Raw genomic sequence first — 26,348 nt, forward strand, 5'->3', positions numbered from 1 at the left:
AGACACCCAATTTCTTCCCCTTTTCAAAGCTTTAGGGACCCTATATTTCCTCCTTTCGCAAAAACCCCTTTCGGATTTGTTCGTCCAAATCCCGAAGGTCCCATTATGGTTTTCTCCATTTTTGAGAAACCTGTACGGTAGATTTCCCCCACTCAGGATAAGGGTTAAACCGACAAACCCTAAAAGATATTTGATTCCAGCTATTATCTAAAGACCTTTTGAGCCGACATCATCAATAGAATCCCTGAGATAAAAGAAGGATCGGAGCATCTCCAAGATGAAGGAGTTTGTGACGTGCCCTTCCCTGAAAAAAAGAGAGAAAAGTCAGGACCCATTCGAATGAAGGATGATGTAAAAACCCGAGAAAGTGCGCAAAAGGATCATCGTGGGAAAACACCCAGATATCAAACTGCCAAAGTTGCCAGAAGTCATCTTTTCTCATGCAAAATTCTTTTATCAATATCCCTTCATTACTCGCTTTTATGAAATTAAGAATATTTCTTTTATTCTCATATCAGGGAAATGGATAGCTTCCTTGAAGAAAATCATCAGCGCTAAAATTTTGAATTTGACTCTTAGAACTGAGGGGTTAACCTTATTTGAGGGAAATACTCTAGGTAAAAGAGAGAATATCTTTTGCACATACGTGCACATTTCCAAGCATTTGAATCTACTATGATTTTATCTTATTGACAAAATTTTCTAGCTATTCCAAAAATAAAATAAACATATAATATCCATTTTGACGCAACCTAGCGTTGTTTGTATTCCCCAAAAAGAGTTGCCTCAGAAGAAGTATCTCTTCCTGTCCCATCACGGTTTTCTCATTAACGAATTCCGTATGGATTACCCACTCAGGATAAGGGATAAACCTGAACCATTTGCGAAAGATTCTTTGATTTCAAAAGCTATTTTCAGTCTCAGCAATGAGACACCCAATTTCTTCCCCTTTTCAAAGCTTTAGGGACCCTATATTTCCTCCTTTCGCAAAAACCCCTTTCGGATTTGTTCGTCCAAATCCCGAAGGTCCCATTATGGTTTTCTCCATTTTTGAGAAACCTGTACGGTAGATTTCCCCCACTCAGGATAAGGGTTAAACCGACAAACCCTAAAAGATATTTGATTCCAGCTATTATCTAAAGACCTTTTGAGCCGACATCATCAATAGAATTCCTGAGATAAAAGAAGGATCGGAGCATCTCCAAGATGAAGGAGTTTGTGACGTGCCCTTCCCTGAAAAAAAGAGAGAAAAGTCAGGACCCATTCGAATGAAGGATGATGTAAAAACCCAAGAAAGTGCGCAAAAGGATCATCGTGGGAAAACACCCAGATATCAAACTGCCAAAGTTGCCAGAAGTCATCTTTTCTCATGCAAAATTCTTTTATCAATATCCCTTCATTACTCGCTTTTATGAAATTAAGAATATTTCTTTTATTCTCATATCAGGGAAATGGATAGCTTCCTTGAAGAAAATCATCAGCGCTAAAATTTTGAATTTGACTCTTAGAACTGAGGGGTTAACCTTATTTGAGGGAAATACTCTAGGTAAAAGAGAGAATATCTTTTGCACATACGTGCACATTTCCAAGCATTTGAATCTACTATGATTTTATCTTATTGGCAAAATTTTCTAGCTATTCCAAAAATAAAATAAACATATAATATTCATTTTGACGCAACCTAGCGTTGTTTGTATTCCCCAAAAAGAGTTGCCTCAGAAGAAGTATCTCTTCCTGTCCCATCACGGTTTTCTCATTAACGAATTCCGTATGGATTACCCACTCAGGATAAGGGATAAACCTGAACCATTTGCGAAAGATTCTTTGATTTCAAAAGCTATTTTCAGTCTCAACAATGAGACACCCAATTTCTTCCCCTTTTCAAAGCTTTAGGGACCCTATATTTCCTCCTTTCGCAAAAACCCCTTTCGGATTTGTTCGTCCAAATGCCGAAGGTCCCATTATGGTTTTCTCCATTTTTGAGAAACCTGTACGGTAGATTTCCCCCACTCAGGATAAGGGTTAAACCTGAACCATTTGCGAAAGATTCTTTGATTTCAAAAGCTATTTTCAGTCTCAGCAATGAGACGCCCAATTTCTTCCCCTTTTCAAAGCTTTAGGGACTCTATATTTCCTCCTTTCGCAAAAACCCCTCTCGGATTTGTTCGTCCAAATTCCGAAGGTCCCATCGTGCTTTCTCCATTTTTGAGAAACCCATATGGTAGATTTCCTATCCAGATTAAGAGTTAACCCGGAACCTCGTCTCACGAGGTATCTTCCTTGCAGGTTTGGGTTAAACCTGAGTTACATTCCAATGAGATTCCTCATTTTTGACGATATGTTTTCTTCCAGTCCCATCATGGCTCCTCCCATCAAGGAATCCATACTTTATACATTCATCCAAGAAAGGATCATACTCGGACTTCATTTCACAAGGCATTTTCCAAAGTGTCCCATCAAGGTCCCCGTGTACCTTTCCTCATTTCCAAATTCATTTTTGATATATCTTCGTCCCATCCAGGTTAAGGGCTAAACCTGAATCATTCCAAAAAGAGTATCTTGTCTCAACCACGAGACCTGATCAAAATTCTCATTTCCCACCATTTCGGAATTTCCATCAAAAGTCCCATCACGATTTCCTCATCTTTTACTCAATCATATCATTTCGAGGATTTCATCCCCAAAACCATTCAGGCTAAGGTTTTAAGCCTGAAAAACCATATTTTCAAAGTAATTCTTCCACACCCAGTTCAGACCTGCTGACTGGGGCATTTTAAAATTTGGAGTGTTGTATTTGCCACTAAGCTCGGCTTTCAACCGACTTATTAGCAAAGAGGGGCATCTGTGAACACCCCAAATTTTTCAAAGTCTTGTAAAAATGACCCTTTTGCCCCTAACCCCGTTTTCTGAGAAAATCAAGTTATTTCTTCAGATTTCTGGATTAGATTCCACATTGATATATTCAAATTCAACTCCGGGTCTGAACTCAGTATTTTTCCAAATCTGAGCCCCGTTGTCCGATTTCCAAAATAAAAGCACAAAAATACCAAAAAATGATTTTGAAAGACTCGGGCGGCTCATCCGGCACTCTGTTTGATCCTCGACCCTATATTTCTCAATTCGAGGTTGTAAACCTTGAATATTTCTCAAAAATTTGGACATAAACCCATTTAAGAAGAAATTTTCTCAAAATAGCTTTTAAATTCTCAAAAAAAAATCCCTTTTGTAAATATTTTTTGCAAAAACACAAAAAAATTAGTTTTTATCTTTGTTTTCTCACAAATCTTAAGATTTCTACTCTAAAAATGCAAAAAAAAAAATATTGAAAATCCAAAAACCAAAAATTTGGAAAATTTTTGAGAAAAACAAAAGATTTTGAGCCTTTTGAAAACAATTTTGCTAAAAACCTCGAGAGCCCCCCCCCCCCCCACCTCTTTGTAAAATCTCAAAAAATCAGAGGGGCTCCTTTGAAAAACTTTTTTTAGGGTTCGAAAAACCCTTCGTAAACAAGGAAAGGGCGAAGGTAAGGCGCCTCCCTCCATCCTCTCTCTCTCTCTCCCGATTCTCTCCGTCGATTCCTCCATCGCCCCTCCCTTTCTCCTCCTCCGCTCATCTTTAACAAACCCCATTCCTGAAGCTTCTTCTCCCTCTTTAAAAGAAGCACACAGGAGAAGCATTGATTCATCCGCCCTCACCCCCGCATTTCCCTTTCTTCTGCTTCTTTTGACCCTCTTCCTCTCTACATCCATTATCAGCATCTCATCCCATCGAGCTTCCATCCTTCCTCCATTTTTTTTCTTTTACCATTCACGTTTCATCAGATTCTTCCTCCTTCATTTGGCTGAAAGAAACCTCACGATAAAATCCTCAATCTCCTTTTAATTGCTGGAAATCAGTCGAAGAAAGGATCATCCGCTACCACAAAAGCAAGAGGGAAGAGTCCTCTCTTGTATAGTTTCGTTGAACTCCTACAGTGACGAATTTGGAAGAAACACCACCCATCAGCAGAGGTCATTCCCTCTTCGATTAAAGCTTTGATATCAGGCCACCATCCGTTTTTCTTTGGTATCCATCATCAAATCCCTGCAAGAACAAGAAGAAGAACATATCCGCCAGACATCTTCCATGCAGTCACCTGTAAGAAAGTCAATCCTCAGCATTTCTGGTAAGGCCAATACACTTCTTCCTCTTCACTTCTTCTTAGTTAAACTTCCCTTTCTTCCAATTTCTTTTTATAAAAAATCCCATTGAAGTTTTCCTTTCCATTTGTTTTACCCTATTGACGCACCATGGGTAGTGCCTGAGTTGCCTTTAGCAACTTCGACATATCCCTGTGCAACAGAAATGGGATAGGATTAGCCCAACACCGGCTCAAATGTTCACATTTTTTTTGTTTTCTTCAGTATGCTTTGGGTCGGTCTTTTGCTTTAATGGTGCTTTGTTCCCTATTTTAGGCAATAACGCCTGATCTGATCCAAAATATCAGATTAGGTTCATTTGACAACAATCATCCACTGATTTCGTATTTTCCTGTGATCATAGTGGTTTTGCCTCCCGACATTTTCTGCACCATCTATTATTTCTGCCTTTTTTTTATGAATGATTCCAGGTTTTAATAGCATAAAATTGCTTCTCCAATTACATCTTCGTTCACATGATTCCCTAGATCTCATTAATTTTAAGTTATCTTCCATTCCATTACACCTAATCTATGCTTTACAGGTACCTCTCACCCGTATCACCAACTTGAGTGCTCCTTTTAACTCGTATCTATTCCATCATAAATCTCATGCTATAATGGCTAATTGCTCTGGTTTTGTATGGTCTGTTTCTTACATTCGATTCCTGTATGCCATTACATTTTTTTTTATATATACCTCTGTTTGATGTGGTATATTATGAAGCATTGCTTAAACAACCCAGCGTGAAGGTTGGAAAATGGTCCCAGCAGATCACGGAGAGAGATGCATCGTGCTATGTTTCCATTTTTTTTTTAGTTTTAATACAATAATCATAGCAATTTATGGTGATTTGGCTTAGCTTATCTGTTCCATAACTTGAATATAAATTCTCATTATCTTCCCTCTTTATGATTTTGCATGATGGGTTTCCATGTCTTTAGTTCTTTATACCAAATTTTCTTTAGGTTTCGCTTATCTTTTATCTGGAGTGTTTCTGGTTCAAATATGTTGCTTGCCATAAGAAAGAAAACTTCATGATTCATGTTTGCCTTTATTCTAAATTGCCATTCTTTCTTCCTTATTTCAAATAAACCGGTTCTTTTTATTACTGATTGATAGTTTCTGTTTATCTTTGCAGTTGTCAGGGGAAATGTAACTTGGTAACTAATACATGAGGCATTTTCATCTGGGAGTATATTCTTCTCTTTGGATACTTCCAAGGACAATATTTCCCTGGTTTTAAGAAGAGATACATGCCTTAAAAGCCTCTAAATTCTCTCTTTAAAGCTCAACTGAATATCATTAAAAGAATCATTCATAGAAGATTGATTGCTTGTTTATTCAATTTTTTTTTCTGCCTTGAAGATTGATAATAACCTCTTGTTTTATATGCTGATAGGTGGCTTGGCACCACCATTTCAAGGTCTAGTTTGCTGAGTAGTCATGACACTGTGATTACTTGCAGTTTTTAGGCATGACCTGTTTAACAATTCATTTCTATCTTTTCATTGAAAATCTCTTACTTATCAAGAGTATATCAAGAATTACATACATGATAAGTTCTGTTCTTAAGTATTTTCTGACAAATAGGTTATAAAGATGATGTGATTTGCCAACATCAATAGGAAGCATCTGTTATAAAAAAAAAAAGTGAAATAAAATATCATGATATGATGATGGTGATACAAGGCTCTTAAGAAACTTAGAGTTTTGCTCAGATTTCCAACTCACAGAGACTATTTATCTCTAGCTTTAGCCTTGCTACACCAGCATTCTCATTACCACACAGCTACACCTGCAGTTGTTCATGGTCTTATTTCTCGCAACACATTACATGGCCAAGTGTCTGCGCAAAAGCAGTCCACCAACTGCTTCATCTCATCATTTCAAGACATCTACAACAATACCTTCACCATCATCATGGCATTTACCATGTCATTTAGGCCTAACACTACACAGCCCACCCTAAGCCCTTACAGCAAATGATCTGTATTGCTGTAAGTATTTACAGCAAACACCTTATTTTGCTGTAAATATTTACAGCAAACATCTTGTTTTGCTGTAAATACCTACAACAAAACCCTTGTGTTGCTGTAAATACTTACAACACATACTTTACGTGGCTGTAAGCATGCCCAACTTACATTCTTATATTACCTTATCACCCCTTTGTTGTACTTGACTCTACAACATTCATTTTTTTTTACCACACCTTATGTCTTCAGCACATACACCATTCCCAGCAACCTTGTGTCGCCACTTACCTGCACAATGCCTTTGTGTCCCTATTTATGAATAGCTTTTTACTGAGTCACCACATCCCCATTCATTGTCATCATCTGTTGCAGCATTGTTGCAAACAGGTCTTGATGCAACCCCTAACTTAATTTCTGCACTCGCTCTCTTAACACCACATGTCCCAGCTACTTCCTGTGTACTGCCCTCATTTGCATATTATTATTTTCTGCACAGTGTCCAGCATTATTGCCTAGCGTAGCAGTTTTCATTTCAGTCTTTTATTACCCTGTGTATACTATGAAGCTGTACCTTTCAGCCTGTTAATAATCATAATACCTCACTGCCACCAGTTGTGGCTTCATCCTTGCATTAGGCCCAGCACTCGTATCTTCCTTGTTTGACTTAGGTCAAAACTAAACGGGTGTTAGTTTTCCTTCTGCCAATTATTATGACATCATCCATATTACTTCAAAGGCAGGCAATTTCTCAAATAAAGTTATGGCTCACAGCGATATATGATCAGGCCCGTATATATCTTGGCATCAATTCAATTATCACATCTGCCTTTGCATAACATCCTATTTGATATTTCTATACTAGGTATGTCATCAGGATTGCATTTCCATGGGTATATATATTTATCACATACATCTTAGTTCCAACATAGCACTCTAATATTTTAGCATATTGTTCTATGTTAGCTTTGTTTTGCAGGGACTATAGGGAAAATATCATTACTTGGAGTTGTAAATTCGATTTTTTTTTTGTAATAGTTAGATTTTAAATGAGAATTTATATTTCCAAGTTTTAGATAGAATGAATGAGCATTGTAACTACCATGCGTTACTTGTTTTTCATGCATCTTTATCTTTATTTCTCAAATTCTCACAATGGTGAAACACGAATGGCACGTGCACCATTTTTGTAAGAGGTAATTCATCCTAAGTTGATGATCCACATCAATGGCCATAGTCAGGTTGTGGACAAAACTTAGGATTTTTATCTTTTACGGAATAACACTGGATCCATTTTCAAAATCCATCATATTTTCTCAAAAATATTTTCTTTCTTTTATCAGAATTTAACTTAGGATTAACTCAAAATATATACCAATGGCCATAGTCAGGGTATATTGAGAGTTAATTTCATTTTAAATTCTATAAAAGCACCAAATGTGTTTCATTCTTCTCTTGAATTTAAATATAGATTATTATATAATACATTCAATGACCATAGTCAAGGATGTATTATATTTTCAATCTTGTTTTAATTCATTTAAAAGAATGGAATAGCTTTTCAAAAATTCAATTTCAAATTCTTTAAATTCATTCATCATTTAGGGAAGAATTGCATCATATTTTCAAAATTCTCTTTAAAAAACCCAAGTGATCTCAAATATCTTTCTTTAGTCTATAGTTTAATTCATTCTTCTATCTTATTTCAAAGATTTAAATTGCAAGTTCAAAGTCCAATTTGACTTTGAAATTTCAAAATTCAATCTTTATATTCTTGATTCATTCCAAATTCAAGCTCCAAATTCAAAGTCCAAATTGACTTTGAAGTTCATTTATAAATTCAAAATTCTCAAATCAATTTTGAAATTCCAAAATTCCAACTCAATTCAACAGCTAATTTCAAAGTTCAATTTAACTTTGAAGTTTCTGATCCATCTTCTGATTCAAAATCAAGTTTTCTTCAAGTTTTAAATCAAAGTTGAGATTGATTCTGAATCTCAAAATCCAAACATTCCTAAGTTCCATCTGGGTTTTCAAAACCCAGATCCATCTTCAAAAGTCCCATTTGGACTTTCAAAACCCAAATCCAAAGTCAAATCCTAATCTCAACTTGGATCCAGATTTCCAAGTATAAGCTCCATTCTGCCTTGGACCTTCAATTACAAATCCAAGTCCCATTTAGGATCCAAATCCTCATTCCACTTTGGATTTCCAATTACAGATCCAAATTCCATTTAGGATCCAGATCCTTATTCCACTTTGGATCTCCAATTACAGATCCAAATTCCACTTAGGATCCCGATCCTCATCCTACCTTTGGATCTCAGATTCAGATCCAAATTCCAATCCTTAGGATCCAGAGTCCAACCCTATCTTGGATCTACAATTTCAGATCCAAATACCATCTTGGATTCCAAGTCTTGAATTCAATTCCCTTTAAAATTCCAAATCCAAAATTCCTCTTTAAATTCCAAATTCTCAAAGCCAATTCAATTTCATTCAAATCAAGTTCCTATTTAGGATCCTAAATCCAAAAATCAACTCAAAACTCTATTCAGAATCCAGAACTTGGATTCGAATTTTATCTTGGAATTCCAACTTATGCAAATCTCATTTCTCAATTCCTTTAGATCTCCCACATTCCCTTCTAAATTCAAAACCCCAAAATTGGAATTCAATTCCATTCCAAATATTCATCCAAGTTCAAATTTCTAAATTCAAAGTCCATTTATAACTTTGAAATTTCCTTCCTTCTCTCTTCCCTCATATCAGCTTCAAAAATCATTTTTTTCCAAAATCCAGATTTATTTTCCCAAGCTCTTGATTATTTTAAAAAAACTTAGAACTTTAATCTTAAGTTCTAAGTTAGAAATCATTTCTTCACTTTATCAGATTCATCTCAGAAACACTTGGAAATTCTTCAAAATATTTTCAAAAAGAGCATACATCTTTTGCATATTGCACAAGCATGATTCATTGCGCATTTAGACTTAGGATAAATTCTTAGATAATTTCTTAGCGAAGCAAAAGGCATAAATTCGACCCTTGGTTCGATTACCCCTGGTAAATGCGCCAGGAATGGTCGAACCTCGTACCGCTGAGCGGATCCCGTCTCCCAGTTTTCCCGCAAATATTTCAAAAAAAACGGAGGCGAGTTATTTCAAACATTTTCAAAATTAAGGTCAAGTGAGACCCGCAAAAGAATTTCTCTTCTCTTCTTTTCTCTTCTCTCTTTCTTTCTGTCTTTTATCTTTCTCCCTTCAAAAAGGAGGAAAATAAGAGGTTGGGAAGGAAAAGAGAAGGAAGAGAGAGAATATTATGAGAGGAAAATTTTTTGCGATGATCACATGCACCCATTTACATCATTTTGCATTCATTTGCATTTGCATGCATTCATCTGCATACATATGCATCGAATTCATTTCCCCTTCAGGTTAAGGGATAAACCTGAACTACCCATTCAGGATAAGGGATAAATCCTAAGACCCCAACAGTTGTCTAAGTCAGCATGAGGGTGAAGACTGAAAATCTTTCATCAGAATCAATTGGTAAATTTTCAAAATCCAGTGTTCGTGCTGGTAATTTTTCAACATCCAGTGTTCGTGCTGGTATATCTTCAAAACTCAGTGTTTGTGCTGGTAATTTTCCAAAACCCGGTGTTTGTGCTGGTAATTCTTCAAAACCTAGTGTTCGTGCTGGTAATTTTCCAAAACCTAGTGTTCATGCTGGTAATTCTTCAAAACCCAATATTCGTGCTGGTAATTTTTCAAAACTTAGTGTTCATGCTGGTAACTTTCCAAAACCCAGTGTTTGTGCTGGTAATTTTTCAAAAACCCAGTGTTCGTGCTGGTATATCTTCAAAACTCAGTGTTTGTGCTGGTAATTTTCCAAAACCCGGTGTTTGTGCTGGTAATTCTTCAAAACCTAGTGTTCGTGCTGGTAATTTTCCAAAACCTAGTGCTCATGCTGGTAATTTTCCAAAACCCAGTGTTCGTGTTGGCAATTTTCCAAAATCCAGTGCTTGTGCTGGTAATTTTCCAAAACCCAGTGTTCGTGCTGGTAATTTTCCAAAACCCAGTGTTTGTGACGGTAATTTTTCAAAATCCAGTGTTCGTGCTGGTAATTTTTCAAAACCCAGTGTTCGTACTGATAAATTTTCAAAACATAATGCTTGTATTGGTTCATTTTCAAAATCCAGTGTTCAGACTGGTACACTTTAAAATTCAGTGTCCACATTGGTCTAGTTTTCCTTCGGGATTCGAGTTCCGACTTGAATTTCCTTTCCTTCTATTTGGTCTAGTTTTCCTTCAGAATTCGAGTTCCGATTTGAATTTCCTTTCCTTCCAATTGATCTAGTTTTCCTTCAGGATTCGAGTTCCGAATCGAATTTCATTTCCTTCTAATTGGTCTAGTTTTCCTTCAGGATTCGAGTTCCGACTCAAATTTCCTTTCCTTCTAATTGATCTAGTTTTCCTTCGGGATTCAAGTTCCGACTCAAATTTCCTTTTTTTCTAATTGGTCTAGTTTTCCTTTAGGATTCGAGTTCCGACTCAAATTTCCTTTCCTTCTAATTTATCTAGTTTTCCTTTGGGGTTCGAGTTCCAACTCAAATTTTTTTTCCTTCTGTAAACACCCCAAATTTTCCTCCTCATTCAGTATTCATCCATTTCATGTGTCATTGCTTCTCATTGCATGAATTCAACATATCATTTCATTGCATTGCATAGCATTGCATGTCATTACATCTCATTTTTGAGATCCAGCACTCCTGTTTTCAAAATATTCAATCAAGATTTGAGTTTTAGAGCTCTTCTTTCAAAAAAATCAATTTTAAAACCTGGGTTTTATTCAATATTCTATCATTTTCCAACCCCAGGACCTTGTATTTCGAAATGTCTTCTCAGAAAACAATATGGATTCACTTCAAATTCAAATCTCAACTAATTTCAATTCTCAGATGAGACCCATTTAGGTGGTGTCGCTTCTGAATTCCTTTGTTTATCAAATTTCTCAGAAATCTAGAGTTTTAGTCCGATCAGGACTCTGTCCCAGAGTTTTAGTCCAGTCAGGAGTCTGTTTTACTTCCATTTTCAATCCTTTCCGTTTGTTTTTGAAATTTAGGTCATTTTACAGAGTCCAGTTAGTTCATGACTCTATTTTAGAGTTCGGTCGAGTTAGGAGTCTAACCCTGACTGTATTTTCCAACTTGTTTTACCAATTTGTGATGAAATCTTACAAAGACTATTTCATTTGGCTTTTTAAATTTCAAAATCTCAGAGTCCTAAGAGTTCAAGACTCTACCTTGGAGTTCCAGTTCGCTTGAGACCCTATTTTTAAAAAATCTTGAATTTCAGTTATTGATTTTAACCCATTTTTAAAGTGATTTTCAGTGTTTATTCCAAAAAATTTCAAAACTCGATATGGGCCCACTCAGTTGGCACCATATCCAGAAGAGTTCTGACCCAATTATAACCCTATGCTATTTCAAAAATTTTAATTTCAAATTTTCTTTCAAAAATCTTTTGAAAATGCTTTCAATTTCAAGCTTTAAAATCATCTTTTTTTGAAAAACTCAAGTAGGGCCCACTCGGGGTGGCGCCATATTCGAGTAAGTCAGGGCTAGACTACGGTTAGTCAGTGTCTTGGTTAGTGTTAGAGGTTTAGAGGAGTCAAAAACCATTTTTGAAAACTCCTTTTGAAAGTTAGTTTTTAAAACTAGTGTTTTTAAAGGTTTTTAAAGGTGTTTTAAAAACCCAAATGTGAAAAATGCCAAGTGGCATCACATTTGAGGTTTTTTTAGGATAGGCTAGGGGTTAATTAGGGATTATTTAGATAATTTAGGCTAGGGGTAGGATAGTAACTTCACCAAAAAAATCGCCCCCCCCCCCTTAGAGTCCAAATTTTTTAAAATTGGTCATTTTAAACCTATTTTTTTTATATTATAAAAGTGACACATGGGGGACTATTTTTAGGGGGTTCTCTTTTCAAGTTCTTGGAGCTTCTCTCTCCTTTCCAGCCCTTCCTCCATTGCTGCAACACCAAGGTATTAATTTCTTCACTTTTTCATATTTTATTTAATGTTTTTAATGCTTTAAAACCTAGATCTAGCCTTGGATGCTCCTCCTTATGAAGATTCAACCATGGTTCCACCTCAAGAACCATCAAGAACGGTCCAAGAATGTGATATAACACTGTTTTGTGTGTTTCACAGGGATTTTCATCCATTAGAATCAATTTTAACATGTTCATTTACATTATTAACCAATAAATCATGCGATTTACCCTTTTAATGGGTTAAATCCATGCTTTTAAAGGTAATATTAAATTTCAGCCATTGATTCCCAAATTTTTATTTATTTCTCTATTTATTCATGTTTATTTTATGTTTTCCAGCATAGAAATAATTTTTATTTACTGTTTTATGGTTTATTTTATTATTTTTCATTAGATAATGCATGATTTCTTAAGTTTCTTAGATTTCTGTGTGTTTTAAGTTTAAAACAGTAAAGATAATGTTATTTCGGATTTAAATATCTGTTGTTTATTTCTGATTTTTTTATATGTGATGCATGTATACGTGATTGAATTAGTGTAAAAAAATTAGAGATTTTGGACTTCGGGAACCCTGTCAGAAAAACCAGACATCAAGTCGGGTTTTTAAAACTTGAAAATCATTGTTAAAATCAAGAAGGTAACTTGCAATGGTGTGAGTTTTCTCATCCGATGTCCGATTTAAGATCTGTAAAGTGTCATGGATTCACATTGATTAGCTCTAGCTACTGTAAAATTTTGGGATTTTTTTTATTAATGTTTAATATTTTTCCTCTGTCAGAGAATCTGATTTTCAATTTAAAACTCGTTAGGGATTACCAAAACCCCAATCAGACTTGTGTTATTCATAAATCCCAAACCACAGATCCGATTCATGATCTGTAAGTGATGAGTATTGTTATTTTTTTCTAATCTCTGTTCACTTCTAAAATCTCAGATATTTTGGAATGGTACTGATATTTATCCTGTAATTTTTAATCTGCAGTGTCTGTTTTAACTCATGTTTGGTTTGCAATATTCAAGTCCGGATTGTCGGAAGAGGATATCCCTGGTCCGAACTGATTTTTTAGATCTGTAAAAAGTAAAAGTTTTGTTTTCCTGTCTAATTTGCCTCTGTAAAAATTCAGGGATTTTCATGGAGGATTGACCCCTGGTTCGGGTCCTAGACTGAGACCGGCTGGTGAACTAGGTCAAAAATAGTATATTTTAAGGACTTAATGCAATTTTCGGATTAATTCAATGTCAAAAAATTATTTTTATAATTCCAATCCGACATTAGGGTTATAACAAGTGCAGGTACCAAATTTGATGAATTTTGGAATCTGATTGATGGCTGAATTAAGCAAATTGCAAAACAGGGTACTCGAAGAATCCTAAAATACTGCCAAAATCAAATTTTTTGTGATATTCTTAAATTTTCGTGCATAAGCATGTATTTTTAGGGTTTAATCATGTTCATAATCATATTAGGATGCTTTAGGTTTAATTTGATGCTTATTTGACTTCATTTAGTGCATAAAACCTAAGTTTTACCAAAATATTTTCTGAAAAAACCTGATTTCAAGGCCATAGTCTTGTTATTAGGGGTAATTTGGTCATTTGACCTCAATTTCGAAATTCCTAACCCTAGTTTTTCATATTTTTTAGCATGTCATATCATATTAAGCTTAGTTTATTTTCATTTAAATTTCAAAACTTGCATTTTTACCAAATATCTTTCTGAAAACCCTAATTTCAAGGCCATAGTCTTGTTATTAGGGGTATTTTGGTCATTTTGAACTCAATTTCGAAATTTCATATATTATCCTTGTTATTTATTCAATTTGATTTCATATTTTATCATTTTTATTTAAGGGAATCAAGGAAAAGGTTTATATCTAGCAAAATCCAGTGATTTCTAGATATTACTGGATAAACCTAGAAAAGCCAACATATATTCACTAACCAAGTTTTCTAGTTTTGCAGGTACATTCAAGACTTTAATTTCTGTATTTTCAATTCAATTAGTGATGTAAATTAAATGTAAAGTTTGAAATAAGAATTTAAATTCCTGCATAGATTAGGATTTGCATTGCATATAGTTTTAAACTTTGATATATAACTGCTATGTATGCCAATTCATGCACATCTTTGCAAATTCACCATGGTCTACACGAATGGCACATGCACTAGCTCTTATGGAGTTGACAAACTTGGTGGAATTTGTATTTATGGCCATAGTCAGAATACGAATGATACCCAGATTTGTAATCTTCGTATTAGCCACATTCAGCCTACACTCTTAGGCTAACTTCAAAATGCACTGCATTTCTCAAAAATACAAAAAGATTTTCTCAATTCCTCAAAATCAAGTCTTTCAAATCCATATTTATTCATTTCATTCAATTTGCAAGTTCAAATTCCAAATCAGAAAATCAATTTTCTCAAATTTTCCTAAGTCTTATTCAAAAATCAATTTTCTCAAAATATGGATTTGCCAATGATATTTCAAGTATTTTCCAAGTTCCAAATTCGATTTTCTAAGTTATATCTTCAATGTCAAAGTTTAAATTCAAAGAAATCAAGTTTTCCAAAGCTATTTCACATTTTTCAAAATCGATTTTCACAAAATCCTTATATTTCTTAGGAAATCGATTTTCACTTTCTCAAATATAGTATCTCAACATGATTCACGATTTTCAAAGAGTTTATTTTCCAAATATTTTCCAATCTTTGAAGCAAACATCATGTTTTCAAATATGCATTTTCAGAAAATCATAGCACATGCCTGATTCTTTGTGCATTTAGGAAATAGAACATGATTTAGACAAATTGAGCAAAGTTAAGCACATAATTGATCCTTGGTTCAATTACCTCTGGTAAAGGCGCCAGGAACGGTTGAACCTCGTACCGACAGGCGAGTCCCATTCTTCGGAATTATCCCGCACTTTAAAAATGGAGGTGAGTTATTTTCAAAATCTTTTTCAAAGGTCAGTTTGACTCGCAAAAGTAAAAACTTTGCAATGATAACAGGTTTGGCGACCGAGATGGGACCTGTCTTTGCCTGATCAATTGTGTGCTTAACTTAGTTCAAATTGTCAAAATCGTGTTACATGGAATGTCAGCTTTTATTTCATGATACCTTGTGAACCTAGGAGCCTAGACTTGAACCCAACTGACATGGATTGCATGTAGACTAGGCATGGTTTGGTAGGACCATATTGAGGAGGAAATTTTCATGCTCACATAGATTTAGGACTAATACAACCGTCCTCAATCTAGGCTTAATTGAAAACAATGTTTGTTTCTTCAAATATTTCAAAATCTCTATCTCTTTAGGACTTAGAGCCTTCTGATTTGATTGCATGTGATCATATTTTCAAAAAGCACCCTACCTATATTGTCCCGGTCTTCATGTTGCTGGGCTCTCTTCCAGAACCATAGTTCGGGACAGAGCCTCACAACTGGGCCACTTATTTGGGTGAAAACCCTCCTGCCACGTACCAAGGGCCATAGTCCAACGTATATCGGCAGGTGCTCAAGGATGTTGGAAAACTTGAACCTAGAACTGGAGAATTTGATTTTATGCCACGTACATCGAGCCTTGGCTTGAGTATATAGGCATAGCATGATTGGACACAGATGATCTGAACCTTAGAGTTAGGATTAAGGTCCTACAACAATTTCAAAACTTGTGCATCTAGAGTCAGCTTTTAGGGAATGTTGTATGTGCATACTTGTTTGTGCAAAATGTGTTATAGTCATTTCCTTGTTATTTTTCATATTTTCCCAATTTTCCAAAATACTGGATGATTTTTCCAAAAAACCCCAATCCATGTCCATGTGCTGTCCATGTTTTAAACCCTGGACGATTTTTAAAATACTTCATTTTATGAAGTACTTCCTTATATTTCATTAAACCCTGGACAATTTTCATAAAATTCCTCCATTTTCTTCAAAACTCTAGGTAATTTTCCATCTTTCCTTTCTTCTGGATCTCGAATTTCCTGCTTTATTTTTATCCTGCCTGCATTTTTCTCAAATTTTCTGTATTCTTTTGAGTCTTACTCCAATTTTCCATGTTTTCCAGTCCGATGGCATCCAGTCAGCTTAATTCAGTCTTCCTTGAGGGTCACATCTCCTACGAGGTGCGACAAAGTCTTCCTGAACATCGAGTCCTCAGCACCGGATCCTTCATTTCTCGGTGGTACTATTCATGGCTCAAGAACTTCTATCGTATGTTTCCGGACCATTTGGACGATTGTGGATTGGAACTGGCGTCCGTAGTGGGAAAGCAGACAGTCAATGACAATTTGATCCATGCACTAGCAGAGCGGTGGAATCCGAGCACTTCTACCTTATGGTTTCCATGGGGCGAGATGACGTTGCTGATAGATGAATTTTCAGAAATTATGGGATTACCTGAGCCAGCTGGTCAGCCAGAAGATCCATTGGAGAAGCAGTTTCTGATTAATGTCAAGGGTCTAGACCCTAAGGATGCTTTAGCCCACATGACAGGACGTAAGTCTTGGTCTTTGATCGAAGACGATGGAAATGAATATGTGAACCTGCTCGAAATCCACAAACAGTATGGGATATTTGTGGAAGTCAGTTCCTTATCTCGAACAACTCGAGAAAGAATTCAGCATGCGATGGTTCTGTGCACGGTGGGATTAGATTTCTTTCCCGATGGACGGAATTATATGGATATCAGAATAGTTCAGCTTCTAAGGAGATGGGGAAGTGTTATCGTCGCGAAATTTTTCCCCGTCTTTCCTTCCTTGCGGAAGAGAGAGGGAGAAAACGCTTTCGCGATTCAAACTTGACCGGATTTTGGAAAATGTTTTGAAATACTCGCCTCCGTTTTGAAAATTGCGGGAAAATCCATGGGATGGGGCTCGACCTGTCGGTACGAGGTTCGACCGTTCCTGCCGCCTTTAACAGGGGTAATCGAACCAAGGACCAAAATTGTGCTTGACTTAGTTAAATCACCAAAATCATATTCTATCCTAAATGCACAGAGAATCCAGGCATGTGCTATGAGATTTTGGAAAATGCAGCTTGGGAAAACATGATGTATGCTTGGAAAATATTTGGAGTTGAAAAGAATCTCTCAGGAAAAAGATGAAAGTCAATTTCTCAGGAAACTCAGAGGAAAAGGGGTTTTTGAAATCACAAGAAAGTTCATAAAGATGTGAGAAAATCATGAATGGTTGAAAATCCTAGGAAAATGGAAGTGATTCTTGAGAAAAAGGTGAGCATTTGAAAAGGGAAACACTTCTCAGGAAAACTCGACTTTGAGAATTTTCTTAGGAAAATGATGAAATCCTAAGAAAATGGAAAGAATTCTTGAGAAAAAGGTAAACGTTTGAAGGGAAAATGCTTGTCAGGAAAAGCTTCAAGTTTTGAAAGCTTTCTTTGGAAAATGATTGAAATTCATTGAAGAATTCTTTGGAGAGGGAGAACTGAAACTCGGGAAACTGAAATCCTGAGAATCTTAGCCCTAAAACACTTGGAAATCGATTTTGATCTTTGAGAAAGGTGAGAGACTTCTTTTGAAAATCTTGAGAAAATAACCTTTTCCATGGAAAACTGTGGAAAAACTTGACTTGGGAAAACCGATTATGAAAAATTCTCAGAATTTCTTGAGAAATCGATTTCTTGAGAATGAAATTTTCTTAAGAAAATCATGAGAAAACCAATGATTTCATGATGCAAATGATATGAGTAAATGAATGCACTTTGAAAGATTTCTAAGAAATTTGTTGGAAAAATGTGTATTAAGTCAAAATAAATCCTTCACATATTCTGACTGTGGCCATGAACATGTTCAGAGTTTAATTGATTTAATGCACAATACTTTGAAAATATTGGAAATATGATGTGCATTTTAAGATAGCCTAAGAGTGTTGGCTCAATGTGATTGGTAGAAAGATGATGGATCTGGGTCTCGTCCATATTCCGACTAGGGCCGTAAATATGGACTCCATCGAGTTCATCAACTCTTTAAGAGTTGGTGCACGTGCCATTTGTGTTCATCCACAGTGAATTTTGAAAATTGAGATATATGAATCATAGAATCAGGATATTGCAGGAATCAAACTACATGAGATGCAACCTAATCTAAGCAGTAAAAGTAAATATTATTCCAAGGTTGCTTATTACATCTCTGACATAAATCAAAAAAAAAAAAATACATAATGAAAAAGAATCAGCTTCCTCCAGATTTTCCTGCAAAATGAGAATTAATACAAGGAAACCAAGGAAATGGGTATATATATATAATATACAACAAAGAGATATATATATCTATCAAAATGCTAAAATTGGTGCTAAATGACATGTAATAATGGAAGTGTATTTATATGAGAAAAATAAATACATGGATGCTCATATATGAAAATAAGTGCACATGAAGGGATATATATATACAAGTATATATATATATACAAATATATATATATATATGTATATGTATGTGTACATAACATATATATATATATACATATATATGTATACATATAGGTAGATATACAATAGATATGCATATATATAGATATATATATACATATAATGAGAAATATGTACATATTAATGGAAATTCCATATAATGGGTAAAATCAGAAAATACAGGTATATACAGTTTCTGTAGGGGATTTCACACAGCCGTATTTCCCAAATTATAATATAATTTTCAGTAAAACTGGATATGGAGCTTCCCTATATATTAATAACAAAGCATGCAAAAGATGGCATATAGATCATGAACGGATATGGATATATCCGTTCATGAACATAGCCGATTATCAAGACTGCATACCTGCAGAAGATGGTAAATACAACACATACGTAATGTGCCGGAAATACACTATGGGAACAATGGGATGTTTTCAAGAAAATTGTGACAAGGCTGTGAAGGGTGATAGGTGGAGGTGTCTTGAATGCTAAGTACAAAACCCATGAAGAAACACCTGCTGTGTCAAAGGAAAACTTCAAAAAAAAAAGCAGTCACATATTACGGGCTGGGATAAGCAAACTGTCATCTTAATTGAATGACCGATCAGCCCTCACCAATAAAACCTATTCACATGTTAAAAGCTCAAATCTGGACATTACAGCAAAACAAAGTAATGGTCATCTTCAAATGTAGCCGATCCGTCATACAGCAGGGCCACTTCAAAGGAATTAAAATCGGCTTGGGGACAACAGCTATGGCCGAACATCAGTCACGAGACCGATACCCCAATGTTAATTTCTGAGTTAGGTGACCAAAGTGTCATGTTTTGTAATGTATTTCAGGCCCTATGATGGATTTGTTGGTCAGTTTCTCAAGACAGCTTGGTTCCTGCAAAAAGGGGTATGCTTGCACCTGGACTTCTCACAACATCTTCAGATATTTTTACAACAGGTTTGTGTAATCTTACAGCCATTTCAGAATCTCTTGTTAACAGAGGACGAACACATGATAGGGTTCCCAATGGGAAGCATCAATAGCCAAGATGCTGGCGACAGTTGGGGATCAAAATTTGGCTATAATGGAACTATTCCAAGGAAAAAGGCCAACAGCAACTATAGGCAAATGCAAGCAGCTGCTATCGAAGTTAGACCTGTACTGCAATATATGTGCTATTGAAAATGACTAAAATGACAGCATGAAGTAAACGACATACATAAAAAAAAAGGAAAAGATAGGCAGATTATAACAGGAATCGCAATACCCACGATCAAGGAGAGAAAGAAAAAGAAAACGAAATGGCTATAGTGCCTTGGTTAATGGCATCTATTGCTGTACGATGAGTCCTACTGGACTATCGTTTGAACCATGACATGCAGGGATTTTGAAATCAATGTTAAGCAAAAATCACCTAAGGAGACAAACAAATCGTGTAAAGTTGGGAAGGTTACTATGGCTAAAATTGAAAATGTTGTTTATTACAAAACAAAACAAAGAGTTCGATAAAACTGAAATCCAGGATAATCTTATAACTGAGGAATCATGAACACATAACAGAATAATCTAGGCAAGAAAATCACGAAATATAATGGAGAGATTATCTTGAAACGTTCATGATGCTGAATCGGACCACATAAAAGTTACGAGAAAATGTCATTTGGGGAAATTAGGACCTTCAGAATGAATCGATAATATCATTGAACGATATCATCGATCCTTGACATATTGGACAAACCAAAGTGCAAGATACGCTAATTGTTGAAACAAATCTGCAAGAAATCTGGTATGAATGTGATACTTACTTCATGTAAACACGAAGGTAGAGAGGTTTTACCTTGATTCGGCAGGGGTGCGGAGGCTGAAAAAGCACTTCCTACAGGGCGGGCTGAGCCTCTAGGAGTAGATGCAAAAAATCCCTGAATATCAATCGTTGGAGGCTTGTCTTCCTGTGGGGCGTGTTGCTGGACTGCTTATGCTGCTGAGCTGAAGATCCGGATGGTCTCCCGTTGGCGGGTTGAAAGAGATGAGAGTAGGAGCTCGTGAATAGGGGAGAGCTGGAATCGCCCTTGGGGTCAGCCTCCTGCTGATCGAGAGGGAAAGAGATGAAGAAAGGGAGTGAAGAGATAGCTCTTTCAAAAAAAATGAAGACCCCCTTTCTTTGTTGGCCCTTTTTCCTCTTAATAGCCGGCCTCCCCTCTCTTTAAATGATTTTGCGAGCCTTTGAAAACCATTTGAAATAGAATTTTGAATTTTTTTAAAAAAATCGCCGTTTGCAAAGGGTGACGGCTATCGGTTTATTTGAAAATTCTGGTTTATTTTACCTAAGGTTTAGGTAAAGTGAGGGTAGAGCTTCACGATGGCGCCATTTGGGATGAAAAGTAAAAAATAAAGTAAAAAAAATGAGAAAAAAAATGGATTTTGTTTTGGTGGTGGCACCTCAACTGAATTTGAAAACTTTTTGAGAAAACAAAAATCTTGCTTTTCTTGGCAAGGAGCCTTAGTGGGGTGCCACCTACGTGGGCCCACTAAATATTTTATTAAAATTTAAATCGAAATAAAAGGATTTTATGAATCGGTGCCACTTCTAGGTGGGCCCTGTTTTGAAAATAGGAAAGATTTTTGAGAATTCGAGTGTGACCCCACCTCGAGGCGGGTCCCACATCACTTATTTGAAATAAAAGCCGAATAAGATATTTTGGAATTTTCATAATAATGGGCTAGTTTTGGAAAACACGAATTGAATTTTGGTTTGATTTCAAAACTTAAAAAAATGGTTCTTCAGGGCAAAATTTTGAAAGAAGTAGGGAAATTCAGAACCTTTTTGTAAAAATTTGAAATAAGGTCTTATGAATTTGGAATTGTGTCCCCCTCTTTTCAACTAGCGAAATTTTGAAATATCAAAACCATCCAGATTGTTTTCTTGAGAAAACTTTTGTAATTCCAAGTCTTGGGGGTAAAATGGGAAAGATTGGCGAATTTGAAAACCCAGGGTTTTGAAAATCAATTTTAAAAAGTTTAAAAATCAAATCTGGATTGACAATTTTGAAAATCAGGAGTTCCGGATCTCAAAATGACATGCTGTGCAATGCCGTGATATGAAATGCTCATGCGATGTTATGCAAAAGACATGTCCTAAAAAGTTGCCATTCTGAACTTGAATTTGAAAATTCTGACTTTTGGTTAAGCATGAGATTTGGAGAATTTGTAATTTGAAGATGTCTCTGAACCTAAATATAGAAATTTTGAGGCTCAAGAATGAAATTTTAGACTTTCTGCAAGGTTCAATCTCAGAAAATGACCATTTTGCTATTCATTGGTTCCGGAGAACCGAAATGTAATGATTGGTGGAAATGTCAAGAAGGTGAGTGAAAATTTGGGGTGTTTACAGAAAGTCGACAGACCAGCCGCCTCTCGATAGCCATGGCCGCACTCGCTTTTCTATACCGAGGGTTGACTCATTTCACGCTCGGAGAATCTATTTTAGTCGAAGGGTGCACTTATGCATTGCAATCTTGGTTCCTCCAGCATGTGCCAGCCCGAGCCAGTTCATTCAGATATAATGATGAAAAGCTTCTGCCAGTTGCGCTCTACCGGTTCTTGATCGATAACCTTCAGGAGGAAGAAGTCATATGGGACTACTTTGATCGTCAGGAATCACCACCCAGATACACATACGCTTATGGCAAGCGATTCAGGCTACTTGGCCCCTTCTTCTGCGCCTACTACCATTCGGAGCGGTGTGTCAGGCAGTTCTCTCAGAGACAGAAGCGTGTAGAGATTCGTCCACTATCAGAGGTCTTTCCAGAGTTCGATCTCACATCAGATCAGTGGTCCGGAGCATACCATTTTGCCAGACATGGCTGGGATTCTTTTGTTACTCTCACTATTTTTTCTGGTCCTCGAGTGTCCTCTGATTATCAGGAGTGGTGGAAAATTGTTTGTCCCCCTCCCCTTTGTCAATTGTATTATTAGAATCATATTTTCAATAAAATTCCTTTAATCTTCAGTTCATCTTGGTTTGACGACCTTGCCTAGGTAACAAGGCATATTTTCAGTTATTTATTTTGCAAGGAATAGCAGCTCAATTGTCGTAACTCCAGCGATGACTCAATCCCTAGTAATGGGATATTATTTCAATTGTCTACCAAAATTCTCAACAAATATCTTCCTCCAAACCAATTTTTTTTCAAAAGCCTAACCATCAATTCTGCTCTGCAGAGAGCGTTAGCAACCTCCAGAGAGTTGTCGTGACATTCAATGGTTCATACAAGGTCCGGAAAGAAAACCACATCAGTTGAAGGTATCGCGTACTCAGTCACGTCAGAAGAGGAAATGGAATCACCCCATAGTCAGAGTCAGCAAGCAGAGGATGACGTGGATCCCCAGATGTACATCATGTTCAAGAAAATGATGACCAAGATGCTGGCAGACCAAGCTGAAGCCAGTGCTGAACAGACTCAGATCAAATAGAAGGATAGGGGCCACACGGCCAGGAATGTGAAAATCAGTAAAAAGCAAAATCGTCATGAGGAAATGTCTGATGAGTCAGAATCAGCAGATGATACTGACAAAGAGTATGAAAACAAGCAAGAATTCAAAAGGTCGACTCAGGGGCAGGGGTCGGCCTACAAATCCAAGAATCGGTCTGTTGACGACCCTACGCAGTCACAACTTAAAGATGTGATGAAGATGGTTAAGGATCTTCAAGCTCGTGACAAGGGCAAAAGAGTCTTTACAAGTGAAGACTTCTATGATGGACGTGATGGGGATGATGATCTTGATAATCTCCTCAAGAAATTTATCAAGTTTGATGGTTCAGGTGATCCAAAAGCACATCTCGCCCTATTCTTCGCAGAATGTTCCAGGTTCAAGAGGAACAATCTTGCCTTATTTCTCTGCTTTCCTCGCAGTTTGGAAGGTGTCGCAGCAAAGTGGTACTCAGAGCACATTAATCCGATAGAACTAAAAGAGTTCGACAAAGTGGTCAATTTATTTATTGTGCGCTTTTTATTTAATGCTGAAGCACTCCCGACTCTCAGTCATCTCTGCAGTCTGAGGCAGAAGGAAAACGAGAAGGCCAGGGATTTCATTCATAGATGGAGATCCGCTTGCAATAAGATGCGTGAGCCAATAGCAAAAAGACACGCACTATCTTTGATCCTGAGCAACTTCTCGCAACCCCTGAGGGGACTGATTTCTACATCTCCATCGAAGAGCTTCATAGAACTGACAGAACGAGCCGAATGACTCGAGTTGAGTATGGAGAACAGATCTTATGAAGGTTTTATGTTTACAAAGAATAACATCCAACAAGAATCAAAGAAGAAAACCCATTTTACCTACTCTGCCAGTAACAACAAGAATCAGAACAAAGGAAATGGGAAAAATCACAGTTATGCTTCAGGAAGGTCAAATCCCAACAAAAGTGATCAGAAAGGCAAGTCGATTATTCAATATGATGGGCAGCCACAGCAGACCCCCGAACAAAGATCAAGACCACAGGAAAAGCGGAAGCAGGAAGAATGGAGTTATAACCGCAAGTTTACTCCTCTAGACCAGTCCCTCGAGACAGTATTAGAATATATGCTTGGCAGTGATATGATTAAGCTTCCAAGGGTAGCTGACCCGCCAGTGGTTATGAAAAAAATGAAGGACAGATTCTGCAAGTTCCACCGAACTGTGGGACATGATACCGAGAACTGTTTCATTCTCAAAAACATCATACAAGATTATATTGACAAAAATTTGTTGGTAGAAGGGGCTGAAGATGAGAAAATGAGAATTCTAAATCAGCCTTTCTTGCAGCACTCAACAACAATGATATTTGATCATCCCTTTCAGCCACAAGATCATATCCAGCCATGCCCTAGCAGCGATATCAAGGTACAACATCAGGTATTAGTGTTGCATAAGGCCCAGTCCAGTTCTAAAAAGATGGACCTCGTTTCAGCATTCAGTAAGATGAAAGTTTTGAGAGAGCTCGTTGGAGTATCTCCAGAGGTAGCCAAAAGAATGTCGTGGTTACCCAAGAGCTTTGTCAAATCTACTTCGGAAAAAGGGAGAACATCAGAAGAAAAGGTCGATACAGTGCAAAGACCAATCACTGCCCTCTCAAATATCCCTATCCTTGAATTGGCACGTGCCTCTCCTAAGCATCAGCAAGTCCTGGCTGATTTACTGCAAAAAATCAAGGTCAAGCCAGGCACCACACCTGAAGACATGGATCAGATCGTTAATCAGGCCATGACCAATGCTCCCATAACCTTCTCAGATGAGGATCTGCCAAAACCTCACGCATTTCATAACAATGCCCTGTACATTGTAGTGCGAACCTGGGGAATGACTGTACCCCACGTGCTTGTAGATGGAGGCAGTAGCCTCAACATTTGTCCTGAAATGACTGCCAAGGCTCTGGGTATAAAATAAGAAGAGTATACACCGGATCCGATCACCATTTATGGGTTCGATAATCATGGACAGACAGCAAAGGGAAAGATCTTCTTGGAAATATTTATCAACTACTCTATTCATACAGTGCTTTTCCATGTCGTTAACGTGCCGCCAACGTATAATCTTCTCCTGGGGAGAACATAGATTCATAATGCCAACGCCGTACCATCCACTCTGCATCAGTGCATCAAATGGTCTAAAGGTGGCATGATAACTACTGTTTTGGGGGAAGATCCTGAAGAGAGGCTACCTCAGCCTATGATCCCTAGGCCAACTTATACTGCTGATATCCCCAGCATTAGGAAAAGTGAAGAGGTTGTTCTCAGTGAAAGCCTTGAAATGCTAAAGTTAGAAGCAGCATCAGAGACAAACCACACAGCAGCAATGGTCCAATGGCAAGGACCACATTTCTTTAAGATCGGAGGTCGTCTCGATTACAGTACTTTCAAGGACCATCCTCTTTTCCCGCAGTTTGTTAGAACCAAGAAAGGGTTTGACCTGTTACTGAAGCATGGTTATCAGCCTTTTAGAGGATTGGGCAAGAATGAAGATGGTCGACTAGAGTCAGTGGTCCCTGATCATCATCCGCGCAGGGCAGGATTGGGATTCATGGGCAAAAGATCTCACAAAAATACTGTCTTCATTAAAGAGATCCATTAAAAATTTTCTACCATTTGTCTTTTCTATTTCATTCATTTGATTTCTGCAGTTTGCAAGGACAATGTCCCATTTCAGTTCATTTTAAATGTCTTTATTTCATTTCAAGTCTTCAATAAAGTTATCAATTTTTTCGTCTGTCTGGATGTCATCCTTCTCTTATTGCTCTGCAATTTGTCTTCAAAATTCATTGTTCTTATCTTTTTTATTCTCATGCAATTTATGTCATAGTGAATGGACTTTTTCTAAAAGCTATTCATTTTCAAAATTTCAAAATGTCTTCTCAACTGATAAAAAGATTAGTCATCAATCCTTTAATCCTATCAAAACCGGCAAAGATACATCGGGTTCGGGCAAGAGCAGAGGACAGTAAGGTCACAAAGCAGTCAGAAGAAATGGCAGAATTTGATTAGTCGCTTCCAGAGTTGTCAGAATTTGCAGCGATTCAAAAACAAGATGAACCTTCGACCCTAGTCCAGGATCCGACTGAGGACATCAATATTGGTTCAAAAGATAGTCCGAAAATTCTCAAGATCGACACCAGCCTAAGTACAGATGAGAAGGAAAGGCTCATCGACTTTCTCAAGTAGTACCAAGAAGTAT

This window comes from Nuphar pumila, chromosome 7 (assembly GCF_984573655.1).
Source record: "Nuphar pumila chromosome 7, dmNupPumi1.hap1.1, whole genome shotgun sequence".
Lineage (NCBI taxonomy): Eukaryota > Viridiplantae > Streptophyta > Magnoliopsida > Nymphaeales > Nymphaeaceae > Nuphar > Nuphar pumila.